The sequence below is a fragment of the Phalacrocorax aristotelis genome, chromosome 1, assembly GCF_949628215.1.
Source record: "Phalacrocorax aristotelis chromosome 1, bGulAri2.1, whole genome shotgun sequence".
NCBI classification, from domain to species: Eukaryota; Metazoa; Chordata; class Aves; order Suliformes; family Phalacrocoracidae; genus Phalacrocorax; species Phalacrocorax aristotelis.
Window position 1 is genome coordinate 81,857,149 of NC_134276.1, and position 12,700 is coordinate 81,869,848.

The 12,700-nt window shown below is 38.9% G+C and overlaps 1 protein-coding gene across 2 annotated transcripts in view; it reads right to left on the reverse strand.

The window, feature by feature from the left end:
* The window catches only part of MID1 (midline 1), a 244,975-nt gene that overhangs the window by 172,430 nt on the left and 59,845 nt on the right, over positions 1-12,700 (reverse strand). The window contains exon 1 of one of the 2 annotated variants that reach the window (XM_075095428.1): positions 5,360-5,567. The exons of the other annotated variant lie outside the window; for it this stretch is intronic. The gene's annotated coding sequence lies outside the window, so the exon portion shown is untranslated. Of the gene's footprint in view, positions 1-5,359; positions 5,568-12,700 lie in introns of those variants that run through there. 2 annotated transcript variants of the gene reach the window in all.

A 12,700-nucleotide genomic window follows, 5' to 3' on the forward strand; every position in this document is an offset into this window, starting at 1 on the left:
AATTAGAAGATGTAAAAAATCAGCAGTTATTCAAATTGTGGGTAGCTGTCTGTAGACAGGCTAACTGTGCAAGGTGGCAGTGTAGCCAGTGATGAGCTAGCCAACATGAGCAATGGAACCTGAGGAGCTGTTGAGCTGGCCAGCTGAGATGGCCTCCCTGTTCAGGGGCTGATACATAGGTGCCTGGCATCATTTCAGATGCCCTGGTAGAGCCACTTCTCCAGAAAGACAATGTGTTCACATGTCCTGTGTCACCTCTCAGTCCTATGTCGATGTTTAAGGCACCTTAACACATCTATAATGGCATTAAATGCCTGTGTGCGGGCAACAGTGTTGAACCATAGTGTTGGCTGTCATTTGAGCTGAATCACTTGTAGACATTTGCACACAGATGCCCAAGTTTTAGAGCCTCTCTGGAACTGAATCCCACGCAAGTTGTATTGTACGTGCTCCCAGCTTTCACTATATCATTCTATCAGCATCTACCAACATTTCAAAAACATCTTTCTAGGCAATTTATTAACTTAGACTGGAAAAAGGAGTGGAGTACAGAAATAGTCTTACAAAAGGGAATAGCACCCAGTGCAAAGTCTAATATATGGCCTTGAAACTGCAAGAAGAAAAAAGTCTTTGACAGAACTTCCAAAAGACAAGCAATGTCTCTTTGTAGGACACTATGCTAGTATCAACAGGGTTTATTCATCCCTTCCACAACCTGGAAGAAATCAGGTCACAAAAGGCAATCAGTATTTGCCTAAATCTGACCCAGTTAAACTCAACAGAAAAAAAACAGAAGTTAAAACTGTGATCCAAGTCCTAACGTAAGCTCCATCCCCACCAACGTGCCTTCTAGGACTACTTTGGGAGAGGTGCAGAGGCAGTCAAAATTCATTGTTCCTTCATTTGCCACCTGAGAATGCTCTGAAAGCCCTTGGAGTCCCAAAGTCTCAGCTTACACCACTTCTACAGCTGGTTGCACTGGATAAGAAGGACCAGTGGCAGAAAAAAAGCTTCGCACGTTTTTCTAATGTAGATGAATTTTGACTGACAGGTTGACCCTTAGCTTCCATTATTTAGCATTGAAGTATGATACTCCAGTTCATGGAAGTAAAAATAATCCATCTCTTTTCTGTCTGCATGTAATCCAGAAAACTTCAAAAGCTCTTACAAATCTACATAGATGTCAGCTAATAATGTACTGGCCTTGGACAGACTCAGGTATGGTTGGAAGCTAATAGTTCTTTCCCCTTAGGAAATCACTGGTGGTCTTTCCCAAAGTGTCAGTCAAAAGACGGTTAACATTTCAGTCAAAGTTTTAATTGGATAAGACCACATGTCTCAATAATTTCGTTCTGCATCAACTATGAGACCTTGACAGACAGCATCCTGCCTAGTCTACCACACCATGTGGGCTAAATTTTAACTTATAATGGACTACAAGTCAATCTCTTAAACCCTGGAAGTTTATAATGGAAATGGATACTACTTTTCTAAAAGACAGATCTCTAAGATGAAAGACACCTACTACATCCATCCAGAGGGGACAACATGCTTGTAACTGTTAGAGCCTTTCAAAGGTGAAGGGATACATACATCATTGAAACACATTCTGGGAAGATAGTGGGATGCTTGTGAACTTTGCAAACCTCAGCCGTATATTGTTACAATGTCCCACCGTTCTTGTGCTCAAATAGTCCTGCAGATGATCTCCTACTCAGCAGTTCAATTTATCTCTGTTTACATTGGATTTAAAAACAAAGCAAATACCAAGCTATGGAACATGCTGTGCATCTAAGGTGCTGGATGACGTGCATAACAGAAAGATGCATCAGCAACCATGAAGAATTTCATCATAAAGTTTTGAAAATTGCATAGATGTATTTAAAATTCTAAGTATCATTTAAATATATATGACGGAAATACTCAGACAGTTCTATGTTCTGTTACTGCATGAGTAAAAGTAACTGAATTAGTATCTAACTACTTTCACAGCAATTTAAAAAGAAAAAATGAAGATGGTTTTGAAGCAACATTCAAAATGTGTTGCTTTGTGTCAAGTGGGAACTGTATTCTCTAACTCCTACCTTGTTGCACCAGACTGGACCTCCTGCTGCTTACTGCTTGTAAAATGGCAGCTTCCCATGAGAACCCACATGTGTTTTCTTCCAGTTAAGGATAAGAAAATTAGAACTCTCTTACACTGTGTTTAGCATGGCTTATGGTGACATTCACTTCAGGTAGCTATTTCTAGGAACACGGGTAGCCATGAGCTCTAAGCGTAGGCTTTGTGAATCCTCTGTGAATAATGAACATAGAAAGTGTTTTGTTAACATGGATGATGCATGATGTATCTCTATAGATCTGTTCAACAACAACTCTTACAGTGATGCAAGCAAGAGTACAAGTAAAAGAATACTAACAAAACCAGCTTGAAAATAATCTGCAGTGTGCCAACTGCATTTTCATAAATTGCCACTAATGCATATATATGTATGCATATAGTATAGAAAACACACTTTTTTTTTTTTTGCGCTACGGTCTTTATGTGACATCTGGACTAAGAAATGTGAAAAAGCTTGCAAAAAATTCACCAAATTGCAGCACAGCACCAGTATGGCAGCTCCAACCTTATAATTTCTTTTTTATGCGTATGTGTTTTGAGAAGCAATATTACAGTTTTCATCTGCCTAAACCTTCCAGTTTTGACAAATAGCTGGTAGTTAATGACTGATGGAATGTGTTTAGATGGCTCTAATTTTATGAGTAAATGGGCATTAAGTTTACTTATATATGTTTCCCTCCACCTTTGGAATTAATTTTGTTCAGCTTTAACTTAATAAACGACATTTATAGCCAAGATTTACTTCTTTATGAGTAAATGTGATACTGGTGGTGATCTTTCAGTTACAATTAGAGGCCCTTTTCCAAAAATAATGACCATATAAAAGTATATGTATTTCTGCTTTATAAAAAAAATTATAGGATAGCCACTTACTGTTTCAGGCAGTTAATTTTAGGACTCTCTTGCACAACAACTTTAGTGTAGTTCCTTTCCCATCCACATGTGTAGATATCAGTTGTGAGCTCTTTTAAGTTAGATGCCTATTTTTAATTCAAAATCACATTTGAAAATTTAGAATTCATGAAAGTTAGGAAAGAAGTACCAGCAAATACATCTCTCTATCTTTGTAAACTAAAGGATGCTGTTGAACAGTTTAGAAACACCGACCCAAAGTAATTTCTCCACTAGAGAACTAAGGAGCCTTAACTGGTGTATCAATAACCAGGGAACACATCCTGCCTTGTTTGCTTGCAATGAGACCAAGGCTGTGAAAGTAATAAACACTGCGTGCTGGAGATACTCTACCTTTGTCTTCAGAAAACCAGGAGAAGCCTAACCTGAAATATCGGTTTGTTGTCATTTGCCAGAACTGACAGTTATTACTAGAAGTAGGGGGAAGTATGTCATAAAGACCACGCTAAATTAGCTTTTATTCTCAAAGGGAGGAGTAACTCACAGTTGTGGTGGTATTTCAAGGGTCATGGCTATATCTAGTGGTGCAGCACAGAGAGATGAATTATGTTTCCCATGTTTCTAAAACTGTTAATAAGCTGAAGAGAGAGAACATTTTTATCATTCTTCTTGAAATACTGCTGTCAAAAGTCTACCACGTTCTTATATTAAATCATTGAATTTGTCTATCCTTGGGCTCCTCTAACAAATCTCATTAGGGGTTGTTTTAATGGAGATTTTTGTTTTTAAGCCAAAAGAGAACCATAGTAACTGTGCACTTCCTAAACCATTTCATTCATGACTGGGAAATGAGTCTCTAAATCTTTACTCACATGAGTAACCACATTGAATTTCTTGGGCCTTCCATTATTAAGAGCTAGAACTGCGAGTACAGATTTGCAGGATTTGGATGTGGCACTTCATTACTTCATAAGAGTAAAATCTGCAGCTGAAATCAATAGTCAAGCAAGTGAGTCATATAAAAGATAGACATTCTTTCATGGAGCTCTGATTGCAATGTATCTCTCAGTTTTGTTTCAGCATCAACAAATAAGCATATAATTGTGAAGAGATGTACAGACTATAGGCAGTAATTACAAAGACACATTTTAGATAGACATCCTAGCCTCAATAGGGGAGTTGGGAATAGTCCACCAGAAAGAACTGAGTAATAGTGAAAAAGGTCAACACTTCTTGAAAAACTAACATACCAAGTCACAGACCGAGTTTTTGGTTCTCTGTCAATCAGTAGTGTAACTGTTGTCAATCATTCCCCCTTACCTTGTTTGTGATTTTTGAATGGCCACAAAAGAAACTTTTGTTAACAATTATGGTCTTTACAATTCATCTGAGTCACAGGCAGGATTTTCATAGCCTGCCTGCGGAATAGACATGGTATGCCCCAAGCTGCGCTCACGTATGTCCAGCCAATTCAAGCTAAAGTTTCCCACGATAATATGAAAGGAAATAAAAGACTCTGACAAACACAAGTCACTATTCTAAAAATAACAAGAAGAGGGGAAAGGGACAGGATAGCCAGGATCTTCTGGTTTTCTTTTCTTTTCCTTCCCATCCCCTCCCCCTCCCCCCCCCAAAGAGGAGAAATATGATAACTCTCTCTTTGGAAGGGTGCAGTTAGACAGGATATGCACCTGTGCATCTTGAATCTTCTGAAAGAGTATATTCTCTGCCTAACCACATGCTTCCTCTTACACTGATCAGGAGCATTCTGCTAAAAATTAGTGCCAAGAATTAATGCTCCTTCATTTATTTTTTTAATTCCAGAGTTCCCCTAGGATTTTTCCTTTCCCCAGATATTTCCACCTTACACAGACATATTTTTGTTTTCTTTTCTTTGGCTATCAGTTCAAGTGACTTATCTTGTCCCTGCTGAAAATGTGAAGAAAAGATTTGTAAGAGAAGGTTCTCAAATAAAACCCAGTTTTGGAGTTGATCCAGCAGAGTGACAAATCCGGTAACATCAAAGGCAGAACATCTGAAACTGGGATTTCGGCAGAACAGCTTTTTCAACAAATTGCAGCCTCTATAAATTTACCCACTTCTAAACAGCCGAGTCCGTTTATTTGCTTATTTTCCTAGCTTCGCCAAAAGAAAGGCTGAAACAACTTCGGAGAAATAACAGCAAAGTTGTTCAACGGAAACCAGCCCCTCTACTGTAAACAGTGCCTCTCCCCAAACTATGCAGCTGCACAAAGCAGAGACAATGCAGGGGACCCTCAGCATCATTAACCAACTTCCCTTCCTCACCAAACAGTGGCTTCGATAAAGCAATTACAATAGCATCATGGAACAGTAGAACAAGGAGAAAAAAAAAAACAACCTTACCAGCTTCTCCTACAGTATATAGCTGAAAGGAAAACAAAAGCCCCAGCTGCCGTATCGCATGCAATTGGTCTCCCAGATGAATTGCCTGAAAGAACTATGAAAGGCTAAAGTCTTTCGGCCCCTCTGTTCAGTCTCTCTTCAGCTCCCTCTCTCCGAGCCTCCTCACAAAGCCATTCTCCTACTCCCTAATCCTCGCACAGCAAAAAGCAGCACACACCAAATGACTTCAGCAGAAGCGATTCTCCTGGGGGGTGGGGGAAGAGATGATGCTGCCACTCAGCTCCCCCCCCGCCGCCGCACGGCCATCCTCAGGGAGGGTATCCAAACAAGCTCGCCGGGCGCTTGGGCAGCACACTCCGAACAGAGACAGAGCATCAGGACAAGGCACCGAAAAGTGCACATCTCCATTCATCACCCTCTCAGCCGCTGATTTCTGAAATGAGCACACCCCTGGGTACTTGCAAGAGTTCCCCACGTGCATCTCAGTTAGCCCGCGCGAAGTAGTTAGCCTTTTTTTTTTTTGTGTTATTTTAAAATTAGCTACGTGACTTCATAAAGCTGCTGTTGGGCCTAAGATTTTTCTTCTTAACAAAGGACACGTAAATAAACTTTAAATATTTCAAAGATCAAATAACAACAAAGATGTTCCCCCAGAAAACCAATAATAAAAAGTATAAGAAAAAAGACCCTGAAGACATGAAATAAATAACATTAGGAATCACCAAATTAAAAGCAGTGTAAAAGAAACCATTGGTGCCTCCCCGAAATGCTTTTGATAGCTAAAATCAGAACAAAGAATTGCATTTTTCACAACGAAAAAAGATTTCTATCTACATTCCCAGTTTATGAAAAAAGAGACAGTGTTATTTTCTTATAATTTGTCTTGAAAGCATGCCATAGATAATGAGATAACATCCCCTGCATATTCTCTGGTTTTCAAGAAAGCATTAAATCTTTGTTAAAGAAATGCTGTTGTCATATTAGTTTTTAATGCAGGTTTTACCTCTCTCTGAGATGCGGAAACTCAGAAACAGACATCTGCCACAAAGTAAATCAAAGCCCTAGAAAAGCAGATGGCATAATTTCACATCTTAAATGATGGCTGTGAGCCTTCCAGTAATAATTTATAAGGAGACTTCCTCCTGCTTGTTCCTCTGCTCGGCAGCATGCTGTTTGAGCCTTTCAAACAAAATAAATAGACTTCAAACCACCAGCTTCACACACACTAACACTTACCAATGCTATTTCAACCTGACACAAGCTGACTTTGTTCCTCTGTGACCCTGGACAGAAAACTGAGGTGACAGTTTGATGGATGAGATCTTTTTTCACAACATGGGTTGTGACTTCATGGCTCTGTCTCCCCATTATTGCTTTGCTGAAGGAGGACACAGGAGCAGAGGAGGATCTTCCACCATACAAAGCCATTTTAACGGTGAAAATGACCCAAATGTGTGCAATAAATGCCTGGAACATCTTTTTCCTACCTCAAAATTGGGAAGCTGGGGGAATCCATTTCCACTTTGGTTGGGATTAGGGTGTAAGGGGATAAAAAAAGAGGCTCCAAGGAGAGGAATTAATTCCAATCGTTTACTCCAAATCATATTTTAGTTTAAGAAAATGGCAACATCAGCAGTGAACAAAGGAAGGAAGGAAAGAATGGATTATGTTTTTTTCATTTATGACCAACTTGGACTGTGAATTTTGTGAACGGTCTCTTAACTGCGCTAATTTAATTACCTAACCAGGAATCTTGGGCAATTCTTTACTGGGCAAAGGCCTTACCGCAGTAACCTGAGGCAAACCATTGCAATGTGAAGTCTTTTATTTATTACCTAAAAATTACCGTAAAATGTCAGTGGATTCATATATGTTAAAAATAATGTCTGCAAATTCAGTATTTGAATGCAGATTCTCTGCTAAAATGAGTTCAGAAATCCTTTTATAAGATTATCAGATTTAAGATAAAACCTGCCAGATTTCACAGAACTGCCTGTGAAGAAATTACGTTCCATGAAAAAGTTGAAAAAAGAAGATTGTGAATGAACTCTCTGAAATGTAAGGCTCCACCTCCATAGGCTTGAGCTCATTAATAGACACCCTAACATGTGAAGTCAGCCTCTTACTTCCTTAGAGAGGAACACAGGTTGCTAATATCTTTACGTATTTGTTTCTGCTTGTTCATCTAATCAAATGGGTTCATCATAATAATGCTGGAGGGTGTCAAATCTCTGATTTTACGGGTGGATACTGAGGCCAAATTACCTGGCCTGAGGAAGTCTTGGGCAGGAAGCCAAGTCTCCGCTGTTCCACATTAGTGCACCCCATCTGCATTGGTCCTCATGCTCTGAAAGATGATTTATGAAAACAAGAACTAGTCTACCCTACGTTTAAGATAAAGTTCTTATATATTTTGTATTTGTTATCACACAAATTATGTTGCTATTGTTTCTAGTTTTGGATTTGGTATTCATAATTCTATCTAAAAATATACACAAAGTTACTCCAGTAGCAAAAATCTATTATAAATATACGTGACTCCTTTTCATTCTTAAAAAAAAATACTATTGTCTTTTCAAAAAGATTCGCTTTGTTTCAGATGACAGTATTTATGTGCTTTCATATTTACGAATATTTTTCTTTCTGTAAATTTCTGTAAGGTAGTACCCAAGTCGTGATAATACTGAAAGATAGTCAAACAGAAGCCAGAGACTGATTGATACCCAAAAAAAGCAAAATCTGACAGATTTATACAGAGGAATGAATACCTGCAGTTATCTTCTTTCATCAATTCAACTCCAATTTTTAAATTATTTTTCTTTCTAAGAACCACCTTAGAATTACACACTGCTTTAGGTGACCCCATTCAGGGATTTAGGTGGGACCCTAGCATGGTGAAAGTCATGTGGTGTGAATTTCACCCTTTAAAAAGGAGTTTTAAGAGATGTACTTGTGAACCCTTTGTATCCCAATTACAGCTTCTAAAGTGTTGTCGTTGTTTCTTTGTCTCTCTCTAACAATCTGGGAGCATTCCCATTGTAAAGAAGGAGATACATTAAATGTTTTAGAAACAATAAGACCTCTTCACAGACCACTTTTTATAAATAAATAACCTCTAAATAACAAAAGTTCATACCATCCAGCATGTAGTTAACTATGACACGCACAAATGAGAAGCGCTCTACCTGTCAAAAGAAAGAATGAAGCATGAAAAGTGTAGCCACCCTCGTACTTGGACGCCAGTTAAAATGCGCTTGCATAGGGGGAGAAAAATCTCACAATAGGACATAATACTGAAAACAACAGGCACTAAAAAATTGCAAGAGTTCATTTTTCTTGTTCACGTAGCAGAACATAACTTTCAGACTAACTCACAACAAATGCCTGAAGGAAGTCTGAGCTTTACAAAATATCAGCAGGTTTACACACTCTGCTGCATAGTTTTTTCTCTACTTGCTCACAATTATGTCCTCTTTTATCTGTATCATCTGTCGAAAACACCTTTTTTTTTTTTTTTTGCATAGCATTTACTCCTTTCCATGTTTCTTGGATTAACAAAAAGCATAAGGCAAGGTCATTTGGATAATAGCCCTGCATTTTTAATAGCAATCGTAAGTGTATTTCAAATAACCTTTTCTACAAGCAGGCAATTGCACTGGAAAAGACTCCAGCAAAACTAAACTTTAAAGGCTGCTAAGCTCTTTGAGACTCATTGGTGTGATTGATTAGTGCAATGCACCACAGTTCTTTGATTTTGTTTGCTTACCTTCTAGAAAGAAACTTCCAGTAATTCTGAAAGGCAGCATAGAAAATGGAGGCAGCATATCTTTATAAACAGAAGGAAATGTACATTTTAGGGATACACACATCAGCTGACTTTTAAGCATTTGATCAAGAAGCATAAGTTCCATAAATAGTCAGCAGATGCTCTAGAGAGCACACCTTTTAACAGGCTCCTTAACACAGTCAAATAATATAAAAACTTCACCATTCAAAGGTAAGGCTGTTTAATGATCTGTGCTTAATCAGCCTATAAGATATGTATGTTGAATTTCTGGGATATTCTTTAACTGCTTCACAGGATCTATATTCTGAGAAAGCAGTGTGGTGGCAGTTCTGCAAACTGGAGCAGGAATGACCTGGTGAGAGGGAAGGATGACTATTAGCAGTGAGGGAAGAACACAGTAGAAAAAGATAGTTGGGTAAAAGGAAAAGAAACAAGAAACTCTGGTGATTAGAGAGAATCACTCTAAACAGAACAATACTCAAATCAGTGTTTCACTTTGACAAGGGTTTTCTAATAGCATTTCCTTTGGGTTTGATCTCTGTGGGCTCAGTCTAAACCCACTCTCTGCTTTTGTTTCTGAGTTGGACTAAAGCAAGGATTCAGCAGTGCAAGTGAGTTTACATTAGGAGCGTGTGTGTGAAACTGAGGATATCTTGCTTGGAACTTCAAAGCTTGTCAGCCAGCGCTGGTGCATCTAGCCTGCAAATGTCAGCAAGTGTGCCAGTCTTCCTAAAGTTTGATAGAAAAACAAAACTGAAACAGCAAATGGAAAGAACAGCCTGTGGCTTGTAAAATGTTAGATCTTCATCCCTCCTCCATCCATAAGCTGTAAGGAGCAAGAATGATGTTGCTCTCTATAAATTGGACAGAAAACACATTCCAAGTACCTTTTCAGAGGCTTTGGTGTATGTGGCATGCTGCTCAGAGAAGGGCTGGTCAGAGATGAACCAAAGCTGTCATTCTGGAGAGTGGGGTGTCACCCCTGTGCAGCCGGAAAAATCCCCATAGTCCAGCCAATCCTCTGCAGCCCACTGTACCAGCCCGGGGATGAGCGGGCAGCCTGGGGTCAGGAGGCATCCATACTACAGACACGTCCTGCACGTTTTTTAATTGATCAGGCATTGTCATCGCAATTGAGCTACGGACAGACTGATAGGAGCAGGCACACACACATAGGCGCACATAGGCGTTGAGAAGACTGAAAGGCCTTTGAAAGCCCAACCATCAAGATTTTTGTAACCCCTTCAGTATTTAAAGACAAACATCTGCATAAAAAATTCCAAGGCTTGAAGCCTCAGGCTGTTAAGTTCTTTGGACGAGACACATGTATTTTCCCTATAGTTCAGAGGTTTGCAGCACAGCTGGAATTCCAACTTTTGGATAATACTACAGTGAAAACATATACACTATGATTTACATAGCGGTATTATTGCCCGTTTTTCCAAAACAGAGAGAAATTAATATCGTTAACTTGGATTTATTTGGGAAGAGAGAGAAGAAGTAAGGAGTAAAGTGGCATACTGACATATGGTATAAATAGCTTATGGAAAACCACCCCACAAACTACTGCAAACACAAGCATCATCAATGTCTTACAGTTAATCAGACTCCATACAAGAAATCTACATATATGAACAAGAATTTGTAGTACTGAGCTGTAACATAAGCACTGTTGCAGATTTACCCCCTCATTAAAGATTCCTCCTAGGAGTTATCATCACATTCACATGACAAGAAAAAATAACATATTACTTTATCTGGACATTGTCCAATAATGTACGCAAGGCAAGTAGTAGACTATTAGGTGTGAGAAATGCCTGAGTTAATACCCTGCGCTGCTCTTGCTGTGAGAAGATGTGGGATTTTTTTCATTTGTGCAAAATTATGTAAGATAAACTTGTTGCTATCCAGGACAGATTTCAGTGTATACGCTGGGTGGGCAGAGGATTCAGAAAGCAATAATATGGCCCAGAACTGGAGTAACAAGGGAAGAAACTTGGAGAAGCAGCTTTGCAAGGCTAGAGAAACAGGTCGGCCTAAGTGAGACTCCACTTTCCTGTTGGAATTTACTGTGAGCTCTCACTCCAGGCACCACAAGCACTCTGCATCTCTATGGCATCTCAGCAACAATCGCCTTCTCTCATTCAGAGATCTCTGATCTCCAGATCCAGCGCCCCAGCTCAGACTTGGAAGATGAGGAAGAGGAGGGCAGGCCTGATGGTCAAAGCATCAAAGAAATCTCTGCTCACCATGAAGGGGAGACACAAGCTGAACCACCAAGCACAAGTAACCTGGGAAATAACTTCTGAGCCCCCCAAAAATTTAAGGGTAACTTCTTTTAGATCTCTTTTATATTGATTTAAAAAATTAAATTACCTAAAATGTAATTTAGCTTGGGTATTAAGCTTTAATAATCAGTCATTTTAACTCATCCTTTTGATTAAACTTCTCCAGCCATTCTCAATTTTTTTCTTCTCTAATGATATATTTCCTTTCTACATTTATTTCATGGTTTTTAATTCGACAGATTAATTTCTCTCTCTCTTATATCAGCTTATTGATCCAATTCAGTGTAATCAATGTAGTCACAAACATATTTAAATATATGCACACAGAAGTTTTCTTCTATTTAATCAACTCAATTAAAACACAGTTTTACTTTGAACTGTGTAAACCTTGTGCTAAGGCCAAACCTAACCTCATTATGATAAATGGACAACAAGCAAAATATTTACTTGTCCAATAACAACTGTCTGTAATGAAGACAGAGATGCCATGGAACAAGATGCAGCATCAGCTAAACAAGCACTCTTTCCTGCAGCAGCTGCAGTGATGTCGGCAAATACTTATGTGATCCAGCTATTTTCTAACACAGACTGAATCCCATTTGTGTTCGAGTATGGTCACAGTCTTACAATCCTTTGGGAGCGGGGTTTGATAATTTCTGCATAGCTGTTTCTGGAACGGGCAGGCTCGACTCCCATGTGAATGTACCTAACTGTGAAACTGCAGTGGATCAGCCTTATGGGAAAAAAAGAAGCATTTACACTTCCAAACGCAAACTGGTAGGAAAAGACCTCCAAAGGCCCATGATTGCATCTTCCTGCAGAACTTTGAAAGAGGAGAGGCTCCCTCCTATGGTTAAACCGAGTAAAACCGTGAGCACCTTCAAGAGCATGGATCCTTCAGACATAAAGTCACTTGGTAGATACACTAGAACATCACACCACCTTAAGAAGGAAAACTATTAAAAAACACGCTATTACGTATGCATGACATCTAGAAACTGGGCTAGAAATCCATATTCTGCTTACACCAAAAATAATATTATAATGATAACATCATATAATAATGGCATTAGTCTTTGTTTTCAGATGAAAACTTAATGCCAGCCACAAACGTTAACACCTCCCCCCTGAAATTCTTTTTTAAAATGTTTTGTTATGCTTTTGTAATATTTTAATAGGTAAAATGGCTAATCAGATAAGGGCCACCTTTCTAGAATTAGAGAGGGAAAAATAATGAAGATATGTTGCATAAAATAACCAAATGCA